Here is a 23,278-nt window from a genome sequence, read left to right on the forward strand (position 1 = left end):
AGCTTTTAAAATTCTCTCCTTATTCTGTATGTTGGGCATCTTCATTATAATGTGTCTAGGTATGGATCTCTTATGATTTTGCACATTCGGCATCCTGTAGGCTTCTAGGATTTGGGATTCTGTCTCATTCTTCAAGTCTGGGAAGTTTTCTCATATTATTTCATTGAATAGATTGCTCATTCCTTTCGTTTGGACCTCTAGACCTTCCTGTATCCCAATGACTCTTAAGTTTGGTCTCTTAATGTTATCCCATATTTCTTGGATGTTCTGCTCATGGTTTCTTAACAATCTTGCTGAGCTGTCTATGTTCTTTTCAAGTTGAAATACTTTGTCTTCATTGTCTGATGTTCTATCTTCTAAGTATGAACCAACTTTTTGTTCTGTCAAATTTTTTATTTGTTTCTTTTGTTTCAATTTCATTGATTTCAGCTCTGATTTTAATTATTTCCAGTCTTGTACTGTTTTTGGTGTTGATTTGTTCTTCTTTTTCTAGAGCTTTGAGATATAATATTAAGTCATTTATTTGTTAACTTTTTCTTCTTTTAAGGATTGAACTCCATGCAATGAACTTTCCTCTTAGAACTGCTTTCATAGTGTCACAGAGATTTTGATATGTTGTATCTTTGTTCTCATTCACCTCTAAAATTTTTTAATCTCCATCTCAATGTCTTCTGCAACCCATTATTCATTCAGTAGCATACTATTTAGTCTCCAGATGTTGGAGTGGATTTTATTACTTATTTTATCATTTATTTCTGATTTCATTCCATTATGATCTGATAGAATGCAAGGTAGTATCTCTACTTTTTTATATTTTCTACGAGTTGCTTTGTGGCATAGTAAATGATCTATTTTAGGGAAAAAAATCCATGTACTGCTGAGAAGAAAGTGAATTCTCTCATTGAAGGATGAAATATTCCATATATGTCAGTTAAGTCTAAGTTATTTATTGTATTATTGAGTTCTATAGTTACTTTTTTATCTTTTGTTTGGAAGATTTATCTAGTGATGAAAGAGGTGTGTTAAAGTCACCCAAAATTATTGTGTTGTGGTGTATTTGACTCTTGAACTTGAGAAGAGTTTGTTTGATGAATGTAGATGCTCCATTGTTTGGAACATATATATTTGTAATTGTTTTAAGTCTTGTTGGTGTATGGTTCCCTTGAGCAGTATGTAGTATCCTTCTTTATCCTTTTTGATTGATTTTAGTTTGAAGCCTACTTTATTTGATATGAGGATGGAAACCCCTGCTTGTTTCCACGGTCCATGTGAGTGGTATGATTTTTCCCAACCCTTCACCTTCAGTCTGTGGATGTCTAAATCTGCTAGTCTATTTCTTTTGATTAGTTAGTTTAGGCCACTAACATTCAGGGTTAGTATTGAGACGTGATTTGTATTTCCAGCCATTTTTGTTTATTTTTGGTATTTAATGTGACTTGGTTTCTCCTCTGATTAGATTTTCCTTTCATGTACTACCTCCCTCTGCTGATTTTCATCATTGTTTTTTTTTTATTTCCTCTTCTTGAAATATTTTTCTGAGGATGTTCCATAGTGCTGACTTTCTAGTTACAAATTCTTTTAACTTTTGTTTATCATGGAAGGTTTTCATTTCATCATCAAATCTAAAGCTTAGTATTGCTAGGTATAAGATTCTTGGTTGGCATCCATTTTATTTCAGAGTTTGGTATATGTTGTCCCACAAACTCCTGGCTTTGAGGTTCTGGGTTGAAAAATCTGCTAAGATACAAATTGGCCTCCCCCTATACATGATCTGATTCCTCTCTCTTGTGACTTTTAAGATTCTATCCCTATTCTGTATGCTAGGAATTTTTATTATAATGTGCCTTGGTGTAGATTTGTTGTAATTTTGTAAGCTTTGTGTCTTGTAAGCCTCTTGTATTTGGTTTTCCAATTTGTTCTTCATGCTTGGGAAATTTTCTGATATTATCTCACTGAAGAGATTCTGCATTTCTTTGGTTTGAATCTCTGTGTCTTCCTCTATCTCAAGAATCTTAGATTTGGCCTTTGAAGTTATTCCATAGTTCTTGGATGTTCTATTCATGGTTTCTTACTATCTTCACTGTGTCATCAACTTTATTTTCCAGATTGTACACTTTGTATTCATTATCTGACATTCTTTCTTCCAAGTTATCCATCTAGTCTGCTGATTATGCTTTCTATTGAGTTTTTTATTTGAATTATTTTAGCCTTCATTTCAAGGATTTCTGACTTTTTTTCTCAGAGTCTCTCTCTTGAAGTAATCTCTTGCTACCTGTATTTGCTCTCTAATTTTATTGTTGTAGTGATAAATTTTTGCCTGTATTTGCTAATTTACCTCATTCTTTAATTCACAGATTATTTTAATTATGAACCTTTTTAACTCCTTCTTTGATATTTCATCAACTTCACTGTCCATGGGTTCTGTTATTATAGTGTCCTGGTTTGGGGGGGTGGGCACTTTCTTCCCTTGTTTTTTTTCATGTTGTCTATGTGTCTTCCTTTCTTGCAGTGTGGATCTGAAATATTACAGTTTCTTCCCTATATTCATGTAGTACCTATGTAGATTGTCTGTACCTCACCTCGATGGTGGGCTTCAGTCCCTGCTGAAGTATCTCAATGTATGCTACTGCATCCTGGACCTGGGTCCTGAGCAAGTTGGTCCGGACAGATCTGGGTCAGTCCTGACTCCCACAGTAGTCTGCTGGTCAGAAGAGTTGGTATTATGCTGGAGGCTCTGCCCTGGCTGTTGCCTTCTGGTGGAGGGGTGGACCCAGGCCTACTGTGAGCCTGGGCACTGCACAGGCTGGTGTGGGTAGATCTGGGCCACTGGACTTGACCTCCTGAGTCAGAAGGGGTGGTCCTGCACCAGAGGTTAGGCTCTGGCAGGTGTCTGTTCCCCCCACCCTCGCCCCTGTGGAGGGATGGAAAGGGCCTACTGTGAGCCTGGTTCCTGCACAGGCTAGTTGGGTGGATCTCTTCTTGTACTTTTATTTGGAGTATAGAAGTGAAACCAGGATTTGCCAGGAGTATGAAAAAGCTGCCTTCTGTGTCTAAGAGGAGATCAATTTCTTTTCTTTCAGTGGTCATCTTTACCTGAGACTCCTTTTCAGTGATAGTAGTCTGTGACATAGGAACCAGAAGGGAATCACCTGGGCTCCTTCAGCCCTGAGCTTGTACCATCAAGGAAGAACTTAGACCTGGCAGCCTTCACCTTCAGGGACAACTTATCCTCCAATAGTCTCCTTGACACAAAGGATAGGGCCTTTGAAGCCTTTGGGGCTCTCAAGAGCACTCCTTTTGAACATGGCCTTTTTGTCCACAGCAGTAATATGTGGGAGGAGTTTACCTTCTCTGGAAGTCCTCAGGCTCATAATTGGCCTCCCTTAAAGCAGCTACAAGAGCCATTATTTTTCTCTAATTACAAACCTCTTTGTTTTTCTTTCCTCCTGGTTTCTGTCACAATAAACTTTAAAAATCTCTGTAAGAGATTTTATAGTGCATGGTCTGGATCCAGAGGTATTTTTGGAGTTTCTCACAGATGTCTGTTGCTGACTGGGTAATAAAATGATCCCTTAAAATCAATCATCTCTCATATAATTAAGCATACTTGGTAAACTTTATGAGGGACCCCTTTTTTGTTCTAGGAAGTTTGTGGGACTCTCAGTATGTCCCTGGCTAACCTAGGAAAGTTTGGTGTAGTTTAAAGGCTTAGTGCAGATATGATAAAACCCTTCAAGGATGCATTGTTGGAGATATTTATTTCTCCATTGTCCTATCTGATGGCTGGTGTCCCAGAATGTGTCATCTTGGTAAACTGCCTCTATCCCCAGGAGAAATGGATGTTCTATGACCTGACCATATATTAGGTCTCCCTTTCATAGATTACAATGTGCTCATCTCTGTAAATCTCAGCTGCCCTTTAGGTCTTTTCCTCAGACATCAGGATTTGGTTTAGAAGTACCATAATATCCCTCCAGGTTAGGTCAAAGGTGAGAAAAACTTTTTACATGCCTTCAATATATTTGTTAGAGTCTTCTGAGAACTTCTCCAGAGCTGATTTTATCTGTCCTGTATTCTGTAAGTTAAAAGCAGTATGCACTCTGATGGGCCTCCCAGAAATTCCTGTCACTTTTAACGGAAATAGGGGAGGATTGATCCAGAAAAGTGGCTTTAAGGTTTTGAGGAATGGAAACTTAGGAGTAATAAATTTTGGAGCACTTGAACCTGAGGCCCCAAAAGATCCTGGATAAGGTAGACAAGGAGTTGGAGGATCTTTCTTGATACCTGGTGCAGAGATGAGGGCTCTTATAAAGGCTGGGTCTAACTGGCACTGTGCATATAACTGAGGAATGTCTTTCAAAGCAAAGAAGCCTTGAAGTTAAGGGGCTTGAAATCATTTGCCTTCCTGTCTACAGGATAGATCTCATTGTAAGATGGCCTTATAGCTGATACTTCCCTCAAGGGGACATTTTTCTCCATCCTCCAGTTGATATGTTGGCCAGACTTGAGTTCAGAAAAACCTTCAATGTTTCTTCCTTAAGTTCCAGGGGTCAAGTATATCCCAGTGGTTTTTTTTTTCTATGCATTCCAGAGGGGTGGAAACCTGGCTTCCCATCTGTGAGACAGAGGAAAGATACAGGAAATCCCCAAAATTTATTGTCTCTTGTGAACCAGAGCATCCTTTGGTTTTCCCTGCACACTAACAACACCTGTGCAGTGCTGTGCAGTGTCTGAATAGTAACCGCTTTTTGCCTGCATACTAATAACAACCATATTGACTGCTGCATACTGGCAGCTTCACCTGTACTAACAACATCTACACAGTGCTGCATAGTGGCAGTTTTGCCCTCATGCTCAATCATGAGAGGAACCAACCTAGTGGACTAAGTCATGTTCTTACCACCAAGGCCTCATCTGACTCCCTCCTCTGATCTACTAAATGACCTCACTGATAGAATGACTTAAACTTATTTAATTCTGGGATGTCCTGAGCCCAAAACCAATTGTAATACTTTTGGGGTTATGGTATTGGAGCTCTCTGACAATATGATTCTACAATTTTTTCAAGCAGGTCAAGTGTAGGTCAGTTGCGTTTTATCCAGCTTTCATCTTCTAGAAGTCTTGGCAAGGTGGCCTTATGACCATAGAGGCCTTCAAAGTCATATGGGGATCCCTGAAAATCTGCATGACTGAATGAGACAGTCCTTATCATATGACCAGAGACAAAAATCCATTCTTAAGTATGGCCAAGAAATGAGTCCCAGAGGTTAGGACATCAAAATGGTATTTTAATGGAAGTTCCCTTGTAGTTGGACACTTGATTAAATGTATCTACAGGACAACTAGTGCATGAGAAGGATCTATGGAAGAGCTTTCCTCTGGATAATGCTGTAGAATCACATGAGGGTAGTGGGTCACAGGAATATGGACTGGAGCTTTAAAGGCACACCAAGAGCAGTTTTGGGGAAGACAACAAAGAATATGAGAAAAATCTTTCCTTTTCTTTTACAGAGACCTTGAAGAATTAGGGGAATTAGAGAGGGACAGATTGGGTCAAGACAGAATTCCAGGCAAAAAGAAGGGATTTGATATCTTACTCTGGGGATTCCTGGGTTGCCATTAAATCTGATGTCACAGATCCCAGACCAACTGGGATCCAGGATCAACAGATGCAGACACTCAACACCATCAGATCTCAGTTTCCCAATAAAATGCAAAAGTGAAATATGAAAGTGCAAAATTCAGGCTTCTCACCCTGATGGGAGGTTGCAGTTTAGGGCCTTTGGATCACATGGGAGAATAGCTCTTACCTGAGATCCTCAGTTGCCCATGAACCTATTTCTGCTCTCTTTCTGTGTACAAAAAAAAAAAAAAAAAAAAAAAAACTGAGAATAGAAATCATCTCTCCAGGACCAACATTCTTAATGAGCATCAGGGAATTGACTCCTAGGCAAGATGAGAAAACTATCACCTGAGTTTAAAACTGGCAGCTGTGTTAATCACATGTAACTCATCAACTGACAGGCCCTCATTCTTTTTCAGACAAATTGCTAACTAGGAAAAATCACAGAAAAGAGGGATAAGAGTTCCTTTGTTCATATTATTTGCCCTTTGTGGAGCCCAGACAAGCTACCAATATATAACACTGGATTTAGGCAGTTTTATTCTTTGCCTTATAAATTCAAGGAATGAGATCCATGCAAGTGGAGGATAAAGTAATGTGTTTTATTTAAAGCAGAGAAAGACAAGACTCCCAAAGAATGGAAGGGGTCCCAAGAGAAGATACGGTTTGCTCCTCTTTGCTTGGGATATTAAGGGCTTATCTACTAGTTTGGGGAATGAGAGTCTGTGCTATTGGGAAATGCTGCTACAGACCAATCAAGCTGATGGATTTGGACTTAATAAGCCAATAAGGAGAGTATAATTTCAATCCCTCATTTACATAATTAAGAAAATTAATCTCACTTGGTGGGTTTTTTATTTTTAAATTTGTTCTAATTAGTTATACATGGCAGTCGAATGTATTTTGACACATTGTACTCAAATGGAATGCAACATCTCCTTCCTCTGGCTGAACATGGTGCTGAGTCACACTGGTAGTGTAATCATGCTTGTATATAGGATAATAATATTTGTCTCATTCCACTATACTTCCCATCCTCTAACCCCTTCCCCTCCCTTCATTCCCCTCTGCATAATCAAAAATCCTTTCATTATCCACCCCCATTATGGATCAACATCCCCTTATCAGAGAAAACATTTGACTTTTGGTTTTTGGGTTTTACTTATTTCACTTAGCATGATATTCTCCAGCCCCATCATTTACTGCTAAATTCCATAATTTCATCCATTTTTAAGGCTGAGTAATATATCTTTGTGTATGTGTACCACATTTTCTTTATCCATTCATCAGTTAAATGGCATCTACATTGGTTTCATAGTTTAGCTATTGTTAATTGAGCTACTGTAAACATTGATGTGGCTATGTCACTGTAGTATACTGCCTTTAAGCCCTTTGAGTATAAACCAAGGAATGGGATGACTAGGTCAAATAGTAGTTCCATTCCAAGTTTTCTGAGGAATCTCCATACTGCTTTCCATAGTGGTTGCACCAATTTGCAGTCCCGCCAGAAATGTATGAATGTACCTTTTTCCCCATATCCTCACCAACATTCATTGTTGCTTGTATTCTTGATAATTGCCATTCTGACTGGAGTGAGAAAATCCTAGTGTAGTTTTGATTTGTATTTCTCTAATCAATAGAGATGATGAACAATTTTTCATGTTTTGATCTAATGTATTTCATCTGTGAAGTGTCTGTTTAGTTACTTAGCCCATTTATTGTTAGGTTATTTAGTTTTTTGGTATTTTTTGAATTCTTTATGTATTCTGGAGATTAGTGCTCTATCTGATGTGCATATGGTAAAGATTTTCTCCCTTTCTGTAGGCCCTCTTCAAATTATTGTTTCCTTTGTTAAAAAGAAGCTTTTTAGTTTGATTTAATCCCATTTACTGATCATTGATTTTACTTTTTGTGCTTTAGGAGTCTGGTTAAGGAATCAAGTCCTAAACAGACATGGTGGAGATTTGGGTCTACATTTTCTTCTATTAGGCACAGGGTCTCAAATCTAGTGCCTAAGTCTTTGGTCCACTTTGAGTTGAGTTTTGTGCAGGATGAGAGATAGAGGCTTAATTTCATTTTGCTGCATATGGATTTCCAGTTTCCCAGCATCATTTGTTGAAGAGGCTATCTTTTCTCCAAAGTATGTTTTTGGTGCCTTTGTCTAGTATAACTATATTTATGTGGGTTTGTTTCTGTGTCTTCTATTTGGTACCATTGGTCTACATGTCTGTTTTGGATCCAATACCATTCCATTTTTGTTATATAGTATAGTTTAAGGTAGTATAGTTTAAAGTCTGGTATTGAGATGCCTCCTGATTCACTGTTTTTGCTAAGGATTTCTTTGGCTATGCTGGGTCTTTTATTTTTCCAGATGAATTTCATGATTACTGTTACTAGTTCTACAAAGAATGTTGTTGAGATTTTAATCGGAATTGTATTAAATCTGTATGACACTTTTGATAGTATGGCTATTTTGACAATATTAATTCTGCCTAAGTAGGAGCATGAAAGGTCTTTCCATTTGCTAAGGTCTTCTTCAATTTCTTTTTTTAATATTTATTTATTTTTGCATTACAATTCTTAATACACCATTATATCATAATTTATCATATCTCTGATTATATATAGGGTATGTTGACACCAAATTCACATCTTCATACATGCATTTTGTATAGTGATGAGGGTCTCCTTTCACCATCTATGCTATTCTCCTTCTCCCTCCTTTTCCCTCCCACCCCTATTCCCTATCTAGAGGTAATCTTCCTTCCTTGCTCTCCCTCTCAACCCCATTTTGAGTCATCCCCCTTATATCAGAGAAGACATTCGGCGTTTGTTTTTGGGGGGATTGGCTAACTTTTCAATTTATTTATTTAATGTTCTGTAATTCTTATTGTATAGGTCTTTCACCTTGTTTGTTGTTATTATTTTATTTTGTTTTATTTTATTGAAGTTTTTTAAGCTACTGTGAATGAAGTAGTTTTCCTAATTTCTCTTTCAGTAGATTCATCACTGACGTACAGGAATGCATTTGATTTATGGGTGTTAATTTTATATCTTGCTACTTTGCTGAATTTACTTATAAGTTTTTGAATATTTCTAGTGGAATTTTTGGCTCTTATAAATATAGAATTATGTAATTAGCAAATAGTGATTGTTTTTGAGTTCTTTTTTTCCTTTATATTTTTCTCCTGTCTAATTGCTCTGGCTAGAGTTTCAAGGATGATATTGAATAGAAGTGATGAAAGAGGGCATCCTTATCTTGTTCCAGATTTTAGAGGGAATGCTTTCAATTTTTCTCCATTCAGAATTATATTGGCCTTGGGTTTAGCATATACAGCTTTTATGATGTTGAGGTATGTTCCTACTATCCCTAAGTTTTCTACTGTTTTCAACATGAAGGGGTGCTGTATTTTGCAAATGCTTTTTCTGCATATATTGAGATGATCAAATGATTCTTGTGTTTAAATCTATTGATGTAATGAATTACATTTATTGATTTTTGCATGCAGAACCAAAGTTGCTTCCCTGGGATAACCCCACTTGATCGTGTTTCATTATCATTTTAATAGGTTTTTATATTCAATTTGCCATAATTTTATTGATAATTTTTGCATCTATTTTCATCAGGGATATTGGTCTGAAGTTTGCTTTCCTTCATGTGTCTTTTTCTGCTTTTGGTATCAGAGTGATACTAACCTCATAGAATGAGTTTGGAAGGGTTCCCTTATTTTCTATTTATGGAATAATTTAAGAAGTATTGGTCTTAATTCTTCTTTGTAGGTCTTGTAGAACTTGGCTCAAAATTCTTATTGTCCTGGGCTTTTCTTGGTTGGTAGGCTTTTGATAGCATCTTCTACGTCATTGCTTGAAACTGATCTGTTTAAATTGTGTATGTCCTCTTGATTCAGTTTGGGTAGTTCATATGTTTCTAGAAATTTGTTGATCTCTTTGAGATTTTCTATTTTATTAAAGTATAAATTTTCAAACTATATTCTAATTATCTTCTGTATTTTAATAGTGTCTTTTATGATACAAATTTAGAAATTTTTGTTTTCTCTTTCTCTTCATTGATAAGCTAAGGGTTTATCAATTTTATTTATTTTGTCAAAGAACCAACTTTTTGTTTTGTCAATTTTTTAAATTTTTTGTTTGTTTGTTTCAATTTCATTGATTTCAACTCTGATATTAATTATTTCCTGTCTTATTTTGCTTTTAATGTTGATGTGTTCTTCTTTTTCTAGGGCTTTGAAATGTAATGTTAGGCCACTTCTTTGATGTTTTATTCTTTTAATGAATGAGCTCAATGCAATAAACTTTCCTCTTAGCACTGGCTTCATAGGGTTCCAGATATTTTGATATGTTGTATTGGTGTTCTCATTTACCTCTAAGTATTTTTTTTTATTTGCCCCTGATTTCTAGTGCTATGCATTCGTCATTCATCAGCATGTTATTTAGCCTCCAGATGTTGGAGTAACTTCGGTGCTTTTTCTTTTTAATCATTGATTTCTAGTTTTAGTCCTATTATTCTGATAGAATTCAGGGTAGTATTTCTAACTTTTTGTATTTGGTAAGAGTTGATTTGTGACATAACATATAGTATATTTTAGAGAAGAATCCATGTGCGTCTGAGAAGAAAGTGTATTCACTCAATGATGAGAGACTTTTTGTTTGAAAGATCTTCCCAGTGGTGAAAGAGGTGTGTTAAAGTCATCCAGTATTATTCTGTTGTGGTCTATTTGATTCTTGAAGTTAAGAAAGGTTTATTTGATGTATGTAGATGCTCCATTGTTTGGGGCATATATATTTATGATTGTTATGTCTTATTGATGTATGATTCCCTTGGCAATAAGAAATGTTCTTATTTATCATTTCTGATTAACTTTGGCTTGAAGATTACCTAATATGAGGGAAAAAAACCTCATTTGTTTAGGAAGTCCATGTGAATGACATTTTTCCCCCAACATTTCACCTTCAGTCTATGAATGTCTTTTCCTAGGAGGTGAGTCTCTTGAAGACAACATACTGTTGGGTCTTTATTTTTTTAATCCAATCTGCCAGTCTATGTCTTTTGATTGATGAGTTTAGACCATTAACATTCAGGGTTATTACTAAAATATAATTTTCATTCCTGGTCATTTGGTTTATTTTTGGTTTTTAACTTGACTTGGTTTCTCCTTCGATTGACCTTTCCTTTAGTGTAATTCCTTTCTTTGCTGTTTTTCATTTTTTTCTTTTCATTTCCTCTTCGTGAAATATTTTTTTCTGAGAATGTTCTATACTGTAGGCTTTTTAATTGTGAATTCTTTTAACTTTTGTTTATCATGGAATGCTTTTATTTCATCTTCAAATCTGAAGCTTTAGTTTCACTGGATTTAAAATTCTCAGTTGAGGTCCATTTTCTTTCTAGGTTTGATGTATGTAGTTCAGGACCTTCTGACATTGAGGGTCTGGATTGAAAAAGTCAGCTGAAATATGAATTGGCTTCCCCTACATGTAATTTGACTTTTTTTCTCTCACAGCCTTTAAAATTATATTCTTATTCTGTATGTTAGTCATTCTCATTATAGTGTGTCTTGGTGTGGGTCCATTGTAATTTTGTACATTTGTATTCCTGTAAACCTCTTCTAATTGATTTTCCATTTTATTCTTTAGATTTATTCTTTAGATTCTTTAGATTTGGGAGATTTTCTGATATTATGTAATTGAAAAGATTGTGCAGACCTCTAGCTTGTATCTCCATGCCTTCATCTATTCTAATAAATCTTAAATTTAATTTTTCATGTTATTCCCATATTTCTTATAATTTCTGTTCCTGGTTTCTGTTCCTCTTCTCCATACAGTTGACTTTATTTTCAAGAGTATAAAGTTTGTTCTTCATTGCTTGAGATTCTGTCTTCCAATTAATCTAGTTTGTTGGTGATGCTTTCTATTGAATTTATAATTTGGTTTATTGATTCCTTCATTTTGAGAATTTTTGCTTGTTTTTTTTTCACAGTCTAACTCTTTATTTTTTTAATATTTATTTTTTTTACTTATAGGTGGACACAATATCTTTATTTTATTTTTATGTGGTGCTGAGAATCAAACCTAGTGCCTCACTCATGGAAGGCAAGTGCTCTTTGTATGAACCACAACCCCAGCCAACCTAACTCTTTATTGAAGTGATCTTTCACTTCTTGTATTTTCTCTTTGATTTTACTCCTCATACTATACTTTGCAGGTTAATTCAACTATGTACATTCTAAACTCCTTCTCTGGACTGGAATTTCTTCTACTGTGTCTACAGATTATATTACTGAAACATCTTGGTTTGTTTGAGGTGTTTTGTTCCCTTGTTTTTCAAGTTGTTTGTGTTCTTCCCATCTAGTGGCATGGATCTGAGGCAGTACAGTTTCCTATAATCTTATAATGTACCTGAAGGCTTCCAGTCCCTTACCTTTAAGGTGCAGACCAATGTTAATAACATCCAATGCAAACAATATACAACCTTAAACTGAATAGCTCCTATTAAGGCATCTACAGTTTTGTTGCAATAAATAGAAATGATGTGTTCACTTATTGTCTACAATATAAACAGTAAGTTTGCTAAAAATGTTTACCACTTCAAATGATAGACAAAGAGATACAGAAGTAGTGTTGGATGTGATGTTTATAAAGGAGAAGGAGAGAAGATAGAGGTAAAAAAAATTTAGGAAGAAAAAGGAAGGAATTAATAGAGGTTGGCTGTAAGCATGAGAAGTGAGGAAGAGAATCCAAGGAGACATATAAGTGAGAGAAAAAATAAATACAGATATTTTTACAAAGTTAAAATATAAGAATACACAACCAAAATGTAATATACTATTCAGACATCCCACTCTTTAATAAATTGATGCATAAAATACATTTGGATTTAAAGATAGTAGAGGTGTGAAAGAGATGGAAAAGAAAAAGGAAAGTCTCTATGGAAATTATCACTGCTTCTGTTTGCTTTCAATAATTTTCTCACCTTCCATTCTCTGCTTATAGGTGGGATTGTCTGAAGTTTAACTGTACCTCCAGTCTTGTGCATGCTGGACCAATTGACTGGGTGAGCCAAAACAGGATGCCCTTACACCTTCTTCCAGTTTTTCCTCCTGTAGCCAGCTCCTTTCTTCCCCACACACTTCAGGACTCACTGAGCTGGAGAGAGCCCAGGTTTCTCCAGTTTCTCCAACCTGTGCTACCCCTGGGAAACTGCCCCCAATCTTTGGCTTTCCACAGGCTTGTCAGACCCAGACTGGCCCATGCAGATCCAGCTGCAATCTGACAGACCTGGGCTTCATATTCTGCAGGCTCTGCCTTACCGCCATCCCACTATCTCAATGCCATTCCAACTTGCAGAGAGACCACCAGGGATGCATTCACACAAAGTAGAGATCCTGCAAAGAGGCCACCAGATGGAGGCCACTAGAACACTCAGCAGGAAGACCGTAAGGGCAACCAGACCTACAGGTACTCTGACAATATATTTCTAGTTCCTGGCCAGTGTCCCCTGACTGGGGGAGCCACACCTTGAGAAGGCAGAGGTGGCTGCAGATGAAAATCAGACAATATACTGGCCAAAGGCTGGTAATTGCAGTGGACAAACGGGGAGGGGACAAAGAATAGAGGATCAATTGGCAGCGAGCACTGTCTTGCAGAGAAACAGTATTTTCTTTGCTTGAGTCACGAATCACAAAGTGACAAGGAATGCAGCCTTCCTCTAGCTCATCATCTTGAATCCCTCACTTGGTGGTTTTTAACCTTCCTGTTAGAAAAAGGAAGCATATTGAGTAGGGGCCTGCTTGTAATCAGCCATTCTAGGGTAGGGCAAGGATAACATGGGAAAGGCTGCTGTAGTTGCAGCTGTGAAGAACAGAAACTGGCATTACTGGTCAGAAGAAGGCATTTTGATTAACATTGGCATAGAGCAGTGAGTCACAGATGTCTTTCAAACCATGCTGTCTCCTTTCATGATGGCATAATGTTCCCCTCCCATCCTATGCTCCTTGAGGGCTCTTATCCTATCTGCCTATGGGAGACCTACCTTCCGGCCTCAGATGTATCCCCTGTTCATGTCCATGAGCATTTCCTCAACCAAGAAATTGACCTTACTGGGGGAACTTCTTTATACTCTTAACACCTAGACCAGCTCCTAAATTCCTTATTTAGCATCTTACCCTGACTGGCTATGCAGTTCTAAATCTCCCTCACTGGAGCAGCTTACATTCTACTGAAGTAGGCTCCTTGCCACAGTTCCTTCTACTGCTGCAAGGAGCACTAACTGTCTCCAGGACTGGAAGAAGCATAGCTCCTGTCAAAGGCTAATATACACCAACCTCACCATTGGCCCCTGTGCCCAGTCAGCCCATCCCAGGAGGAACTGGCAAGGAAGGCAGTGATGAGCATGGGCATCCCAGAACCAGGTCTACTGTATTGCATCTGAGCATGATCAGGAGAAGCCACCCACACAGTGTTCATGGTGCCTGCCTATGCCTGGAGGCAATTCACCCAGTGGCACAGAGCCTCCAACAGAAGCCAACATACTAGCAAACCAAGTTGCTTCCCATGCTAAAGCTGGCACTAGCATACATGATGAGATGCCTCACTAAGCAAAGTATCTAAGTGGTGAATGACTTCCTGGAAAAGAAGACCAGGCAGCAGATCAGCTCCACTGCTCTTGCCTTGTACAACTCCATCAAGTTAATGGCAGCTATTCAACTAGAAGAGTGACTCATCCAAGGACATCTGGGGTGACAATATCACCTTGACCAAGGGCTAGAAGGCCAGCTGTGAGACCATCAGGCTGTTCATGAACAGTAAGAATGACCTGATACTCCACTGCAACAGCAAGCTGGTCAACTACAAGATCAAGGGTCAGAGGAAAGCCATGGTTGCTGGTAACCCAAGCAGCGGGACAGATTTTCCAGTTGATAATCCAAATGGAAATAAAAGATGTGTGTGGTACATATATTATTTAAATAAAAACTGGGGTGCTAAGGTAAGTGGAAGTATACTTCAACTTTTCCAAGAAGGAAAAGCCCAGTTTGCTAACATTGAATCCAAATTTGATAGACTATTATTTTTCTGATTAGACTGGTGGCAATTCTCACATGCTACATGAGGTGGCAACCAGCATATGCTACAAGGTACACAATAACTTTTGTATTTGATATAGATGAGAAAATATGAACTAAATTAAAATATCTAACAGGTATTAGAAATATCTAACAGGTTTTAGAAATACCAAGAAATCAGAATATGGGTGGGCAAGGCAAACTTTTACTCCTGCTAGAAGGGCTGCTACCAAATCTGTCTAGCAAGCCCCTTGGCAGAGAGTCTGCCTGTCTATTTACATACATATGACAGTAGAGTGTATTTAGACATATTATGCTTACATAGAATATAACTTATTCTAATTAGTATCACATACTTGTGGCTGTACCTCTCTTCTCTGCTGCTTCTTTTTTTTCCTTTCTCTTTTCCTCTTCTTATCCTTCTTCTCCTTTATCTTTATTTTCATGTCCTATACAGTTTAATATCAATTTAACTTTCTTGAAAAACAATCTTGTTTTTTATCCATTTCAGAACTACTGGAGTTGGAAAAAACATTAGTGTGTGGTTTGCTATCATGTATTTGCAGTTACAGGTGACCATCGTCTTCCCTCAAAAAGATGGAAGGGGTTGATTAAAGCACTGTGAATACAATGAGTAGATGCTTTGACTTAGAGGCATACCTCTGTCTGGGCACACATATTAAGGTAAAAGAAGTCTACTAAGTCTACTAACAATTTCTCTAAGAAATAGGCATGAGAGAGATCCATTCAAGGAAAAAAAAAATCTCAACATAAAAATACAGGTGACAAAGAAAGTAAGGAAATAATTAGGGAGAATTCTAAAAATCCCTATATGAGAATAGAGATACAACATACAAGAATCTCTGGTATTCTGTGTGAGCAGTTCTCAGAGTTTATAGCTGTGAGGGCCTGCACACAAAAAAATCAGAAAACTCTGAAATAAATAACATAATGATGTGTCTCAAGATCCTATAAAAATCAATAACACACCAATTCCAAAATAACTATAAGGAAGAAAATAAATAAGAGTTGGAATTCATGAGATAGAAAATTTAAAAATAATAAAAAGATTGATATAAAAATTGGTTCTTTAAAAAGTAAAACAAGATTGATAAGCCCTTAACTAAATAAACCAAAAGGAAGAAAAGATCAAAATTAAGAAAATTAGACATGAAATAATAAGGTAAAATCACAGACATCTCAGAAATCCAGAGAATAACTAAGGACTATATTCAAACATGTATTTTAATAAATTAGAAAATCAAGAAGAAATGGACAAATTTTTAGGCACAAGTGAATTACCAAAATTATCAAACTTGAGCACAGTAGATAAAGAAAACCTAAATATACTGATAATAAACAATGAAATTGAAGGAATAATAAGAATTCTTCCAACAAAGGAAAGTTCAGGACCAGATGGATTCTCAGCTAAATTCTTTCAAGGAATATTAAAAGAGATACAGTGGTGCAGAGGCAGGAAAAAAGGCTCCTTGACCAAGTGGCCACATTTATTTATATCATTATGTTTGGTTATGTTTGGTCATTAGTACCATAACTACAATATTGTTTAGTGTTTCTTTTTTTCCAGGAGCTGAGTGTCTGAGATCAAGGTCCATGCTGATAAGGCTCTAGCACAGAGCCTCTTCACGAAGAACATTACCATAGCAACTAGACATTGCATATATTAGTTATCTTACTAGCTTCTCAGAGAAACTGCAGAGCATTCTAAGCATGGGAAACAGTATGCCTTTTACCCCCGGGAGTTTACTCACCAGAGGAATGCTTTCCTGTATATTTCCATGATCAGAATCCCTATAAATTCTACCAGACTTTTAAAGAGGAGCTAATGTTCATGCTTTGTAAATTATTACATAAAATATAAGATGAGGAAATACTCCTAAATTTGTTCTAAAAAGTCAGTATCACCTGGATAACAAAAACAGATTAAGGACACATAAGGCATGAAAACTACAGACCAATTTCCATGATGAACAGAGATGTAAAAATGCTTAATTAAATATTAGCAATTTTTATTCAAAATTACATTAAGAATAATATACATCATGATCAAGTCAGCTGAATTTCAGGAATACAAGAATTGTTCAATATATGCACAGAATTAAAGACAAAAGTCACATGACCATATTAATAGATGCAGAAAAGGCCTTTGATAAATTTCAGCACTTTTTCATGTTAAAAACACTGAAGAAATTAGAGTTAAAAGGGAACTTACCTTAACATTATAAAGCCACAATCATGCTGACTGGGGAAAAACTGCAAGCATTTCCTCTTGAATCAGAAACAGCACAGAGATTTTCATCAACACCATTCTTATTAAATATAGTACTCCAAATTTTGTCCAGATAAATTTAGCATGAGAAGATTATAAGGGATACAAATAGAAAAGAAAGAAGGCAAATTACCAATATCTGCAGATGATATGATCCTATACTTAAAATATACAAACAACAACAAAAAAAGCCCACCAGAAGACTTCAAGAACTGAATAAATCAGCAAAGTTCTGGGATACAAAATCAACACACAAAAATTAGTATCTCTTAAATACACTAATAATGAAACTGCTGAGAATGAAATCCATTTATAAGAGGCTCAGAAAAACCCCACTGAGGAATAAATCTAACCAAGAAGAAAAAAAAATTTGTCTATAATAAAAATTATAAAACACCAAAAAAAAATTTAAAAATACACTAAGAGATAAAAAGATCTCCCATGTTCTCGGGTAGGTAGAATTAATATTGTCAAAATAGCCATAATGTGAAAAGTATTCTACAGATTCAATTCAATGCCCATCAAAATACCAATGACATTCTTCACAAAACTAGGGAAAAAAGTTCTAAAATTAATTTGGAAGAATAAAATAATCACAATAGTCAAAGTAATTCTAAACCAAAAAAAGCAATATTGGAGGCATAGCAATACAGTGCTATAGTAACAAAAACTGCATGGTACAGCATAAAAACATACATGTAAACCAATGGTACAGTATAGAAGACACAGAGAAAAATCCATACAGAATGAGTCATCTGATCCTTGACAATGGTTCCAAAGCCATAGATTGGAGAAAAGATTATCTTTTAAACAAATGGTGCTAGAAAAAACTAAATATTCAAATTTAGAAGAATGGGCCCCTCACTATAATCACATCATGAGTTTAATTCAAGGAAAAAAAGGTAACCTGAAGAATTTCTATAAAAGGTATATGAAGTATTTGAATCTATCATTCTGTTTTTACAAATTCTGACAACTACTAATAGCATAAGCTTTCTTCAGAAATTTTTTAGTTTAGATATTTCCAGGTTCTTTCTTATGAAGAAAGCCAAGAGACTCTTCAGAAAATAATATCCTATTATTACCTTATTTCCCCTTTATGGAAAATGCTCTCAAGATTCCTTGTATTTGTATTTTAAGTAAAGTTTCAGGTCTTCTCAAGAACAGAGAACAAATAAAATACTGACCTCCCCCAGCTCCAACTCATTTTTAGCAAGATAAGCAAGAGTGTCTGTATTCAAAAAGAGCAAGAAAGATTAACTGAAATGACTCCCCACCACCACCCCACTTCCTGTAAAAGGTGACCTGTAAAGAAATAGAGAACCTATTACAACTATCATTTTCAGCTACCCCTTAAAGATTACAGAACACCTGTGTTAGAAAATTATAGATGATAGAGACAGATCTGAATGAGAGATTGATGTTAAATATGAAAGCATTGACATACCAACTTTAAGAATCTAATAACTAAAAATGGGGAGGTTAGTACAGCACATACTTTTAAAGAGTGTGCTTATCAAAGTACCAGGAAGGTGAGAAACACTAAACAATAGGCAAAGAAGCCAGCATAAGTTATTCAAAATTTTAACATGCAAACAAGAAAGAACAAAATCTGAGAAGTGCATACATAAGTATTGGTCTCCATTGGATCTGCTGAAGCCAGATTCTAGAAAAACAAATAGCAGTTAGTTTCAGTTCAAGTACAAGTTGACGGGTGACTCTCCAGCTGAAATAAATCTGTAGCAAAGGGAAGATTCTCCCTATCATAAAAATTTTTGTAGAATTAAATGTTTTTTCAGAACAAAATAGCCAAGGCCACAGTAATATGAGATTAAAATACCTTGAACCTTGTTAGACAAAAACCAAAGAAAAATTCAAGAGAGTGAGACTTGGAAAAGGTGAGACTTGAAAAGCTATGTCTCAAATGTGCCTAAACCCAGTGTAGCAATGAGGTACTAGAGACAAAGAACTTAGTGGGGGGGTTGGGGGATGAGAAAACTTTCAAATGGGCATAAAATGAAAGAAGGGAATTTCTTTTGCAAAGGCATGGCAATTGGTCACTATTGTAAACTTTATAAATTCACAAGAAATGCTGTTCTCTGACAGAAAATACTCTTAGGTGTATTTTCTTTCAAATATGGCAAAGGGGCCTTAATATACCTCATGATGAATGATTGCTTCCATGTGTGAAACTCTAGATAGAGTGCAGGAAGCCAAGCTTCCAAGTGAAGCTGGAAAACCACAAAGTTTTCTCCTTTCTTAATTTTTTCCACTGGCTACTCTCATTTCCCTGATTACTTCAAAGTCTTTGCTATGGTTTTGGGGTAAATAATAGCATTGTGGGTTCCAAAGTTTGCTTAAAAGGGTTGCCACAGGAATCCAGAGTTAGTGGTCTCTAAATGTTTAGAGTCTGAGGCTAATACTATGAAAATCATGTGTCCCAGTCACACTCCAGAATTTTTTATGTTTTATTAGTGCATTATATTTACACATAAAATTGGGGTTCATTTTGACATAATCATGCATGGATAAATTATAGCATGCTCCAATTAAGTCCTCAGTACTTCCACATTCCCTTCCCTCCTCTCTCTCCCTACTCACCTCTCTCTAATTCACTGGTCTTTCTTCTATTTATTTGTAGACTTTTAATTTTTAATTAGTGCTTTATAGATATACATAAAGATAACACTCACTGTGGTATATTCATTTATGTACGTAGCATAATTTGGTCAATAACATTCTACAATTCCTCCCTTTTCCCTTCCCACTTCATCCCACTCTGCTCCATGGGTATTCATTCATTTTTCATGGTATCTTATCCACACATGTGTGGTGGGGTGGGTCACTTAGAAAACTCACCAAGTCCCAAGTTTGCCCAAATTAAAGAGTCTTTATTCTGACTGGTTGGGTCTGCTTCTCACAGGACCAAGTTGTCTCCACAGAAAGCAGCCCCACCTTTAACACTTTGGGATATTTAAAGGCAGAAAAACACACACACACACACACAAATGCAGTTATGTTGGCATAGCAACAAGCAAGCAAGCACACACGCATACAGAAGCTGAGTACAGCTGTTAGCAAAACAATGCAAGGTAATTAATCATATTTGTATTCTCATGGGATTTTCCATAACCATAATTAAAAGAAATAGATCAAAATGTTCCTAGTCAATACAAGTAAAGAATGGCTGTGCTTTGGTTTTGACTGCTTTTGCTAGGTGTTTAAGATCAAGATGCTCAAACTGACCTTGCTCCCATCTATTGTTAAGAGTCAGCTGAGTTCCCTTGGGGGACACTCTTGGGTAACTTGTGAGCAGCATTTTAGCTCTGCTAGTGCCATTTGCGTTAGGATGGGTCAAGATCTTGCTGACCATGTGGCTTTCCTTGGAATTATCAGGTGGGTCTCCTTTTTTCAATGACCCTCCTCTTTTGCAGCATGCCCACTGATTGGCTTTCCATTCTCCAGTGGTCTCATTAATCTCCCTTATTGAGAGATTAAGTGGCCCAGGGTTGCAAAGCTCTTCCCCTTTTCCCTAGGTTCAGGCTGACTCAGAGGTCAAGAGTCAAATATTGGTTTTCTTGGCCCCTTTTATTGTAAACTTCATCTTTAAACCTTGGCCTTAAACATTCAGCAAGTTAGTCTTATCAGTCTTAAACTAAGAGTACTTGAGTTTAATGTTAATGTTCATTACTTTACAGTTAATTTTATTTCTTTCAATTACTGTCTGTCTATAGATGATGGCTTAATATCTCAAATTAATTTAGGTTGTGTGTTCTTGAATTATTACCTCTGCAAAACATTAATAGGCATTAGTTATAAGAAAAATAGAAAGTGAAATTAACAAGAGTAAAAACATATTTAGCTTGTATATAATTTTGAACATTGGCTGAGTCATACATTATATCACCTGTTTGAGAACACAGTAATTCTTAAAATAAAATCAATCTTTGAATACAACTTTAAATGAACTGAAGTCTGACCTACTTTGGAGTCATTCTGACACACTATAAAGTGGAAGGCAGAGCCTTATCTCAGGTAAAGTGGGGCTCTTTACAAATCTTAGGTAAAATGTTCTAGTTCTGAAGTTGATCTCTCTTTTTTAGATATCATTTTATAAAATTTCCATATATTGTTTCCTGAGTCTGTATGGATGTTAGCTAACACAATATGGTATTACATCTAAAACATGAATCAAGGAAAGGCTGAGAGTTTTTAACTTTCCTTTTCTGTGGAAAAGTGGCAAAGTGTTTTATAATATTAACCTTTAAATGATCAGGCTGTCATTATCTTTTAAAATACTTTAAAATTTGTGTCCAGTGAGAAAGGTGAGTGACTCACCCGAGACAGAGAGTCAACAAAGAGATTTTATTGGGGGGCTGACAGAAGGGAAGGAGAGGCAGAGAGCAGAGAGAGGAGAAAAAGAAGAGAAGAGGGCAAAGAGCATGTGCTTACAAGCTTCAGCTTAAGAAGGGTTAAGTAGGGGACACGGCAGGTGCTGATTGGCAGGGTGAATCAGGAACAGAGAATGGGCACTGTGTCCTGTGGGGATTGGTTGAGAAAACCTTTGAATTTGGTGCTCTTCAGCTTGGCTCCCTTCAGAGAGGAGGGGGAGGGTTAAGAGATTCAGTGATGTTCTCAAAAGACTGAAACTTAATACTCAAATACATTCTATAAAGCCAGTATAACTCTGAGACTAAAACCAGATAAAGATGAATCAAGGAAATAAATCTACAAACCAATATCCCTGATGAACACAGATGCAAAAATTCTTAATAAAATATTATCAAATTGTATTCAAAAACTGTTAGGAAAATATGACTTTCATCCCTGGGATGCAAGTCTGGTTCAACTTATGCAAATTAATAAATGTAATTCACCAGTGAAACAGAATTAAGGATGAGAATGACATGGTCATCTCAACAGATGCAGAAAACACAGCAATTATTTGTGCTAAAAACACTGGATAAATTAGGGATAGAAGGAAATTACCTGAACATTATAAATTCTATGAGACAAACCTATAGTCAACACCATACTGAATGGAGGAAAATTGAAAGCATTTTCTCTAAAATAAAGGAAAAGACAAAAGATATTCATTCTCTCCACTTATATTCAATGTAGTTCTCAAAACCCTAGCCAGGGCAATCAGGCAAGAGAAAGAAATTAAAGAGATACAAATTGAAAAAGAGGAAGTCAAACTATCACTGTTTGCTGATAACATAATGCTATATCTAGAAAACAAAACAAAACAAAAATTCCCAGAAGACTTCTAGAGTTGATAAATAAATTTAGTAGAGTAACATAATACAAAATCAATACACACAAATTAATAGCTTTTCTATACTACAGTAGTGATTCAGTTGAGAAAGATATCAGGAAAACTACTCCATTAACACTAGCCTCAAAAAAATTAAATATGTGAGAATTAATCTAACCAGAAGGTGAAAAATCTCTACTATCGAATGCTGAAGAAATAAGTTGAACACAATGACAAAAGATGGAAAGACCTACCATTTTCTTGTGTAAACAGAATTAATATTGTCAAAACAGCCCTACTACCAAAATCAATATACAAATTCTATGCCATCTCCATCAAAATACCAATGTCATTCTTCATAAAACTAGAAAAAAATTCCTAAAATTAATTTGGAAGAATAAGAGACCCACAATATCCAAAACAATACTAATCAAGAAAGCCAAATCAGGAGGCATGACAACACCTTATCTGAAATTATACTACAGAGCTATAGCAACAAAAACAGCATGGTATTGCATCAAAATGGACATAAAGTCCAATGTAAGAAAACACAGAGACAAACCAAAATTACACAGCCATCAAATACTTGACAAAGGTGCCAAAAACATATGTTGGAGAAAAAATACACTTTATGACAAATGGTGTTATAAAAGTGGATATTCATATTAGAAGAGTGTATTTAGGTCATTATCTTTCACCCCGAGCATAAGTCAAAACAAAATGAATCAAAGACCAGAAACCTTAAAACTGCAAGAAGAAAACATCCGATCAACACCCCATCATATAGGTTAAGGCATTGACTTCCTCAGCAAGACCCCTAAAGCTCAAGAAATGAAACCAAGAATCAATAGGTGGAACACATCAAATTAAATAATTTCTGCACAGTAAAGGAAATGATTAGGAGAATAAAGAGCGAGCCCACAGATTGGGAGAAAAATCTTTGCCAGATACTCCTCTAAGAGGAGATTAATATCCAGAATACATAAAGAACTAAAAAAAAAAAAAAAAGACTCAATGCCCCCCCCCCCCCC

The 23,278-nt window shown here is 36.2% G+C and overlaps 1 pseudogene; it reads left to right on the forward strand.

The window, feature by feature from the left end:
• LOC125618754 overlaps positions 1-14,726 on the forward strand; it is a 56,247-nt pseudogene extending 41,521 nt beyond the window's left edge.
• The last annotated feature ends 8,552 nt before the right edge of the window (positions 14,727-23,278 follow it).

Source organism: Marmota marmota, unplaced genomic scaffold, assembly GCF_001458135.2.
Source record: "Marmota marmota marmota unplaced genomic scaffold, marMar, whole genome shotgun sequence".
NCBI classification, from domain to species: Eukaryota; Metazoa; Chordata; class Mammalia; order Rodentia; family Sciuridae; genus Marmota; species Marmota marmota.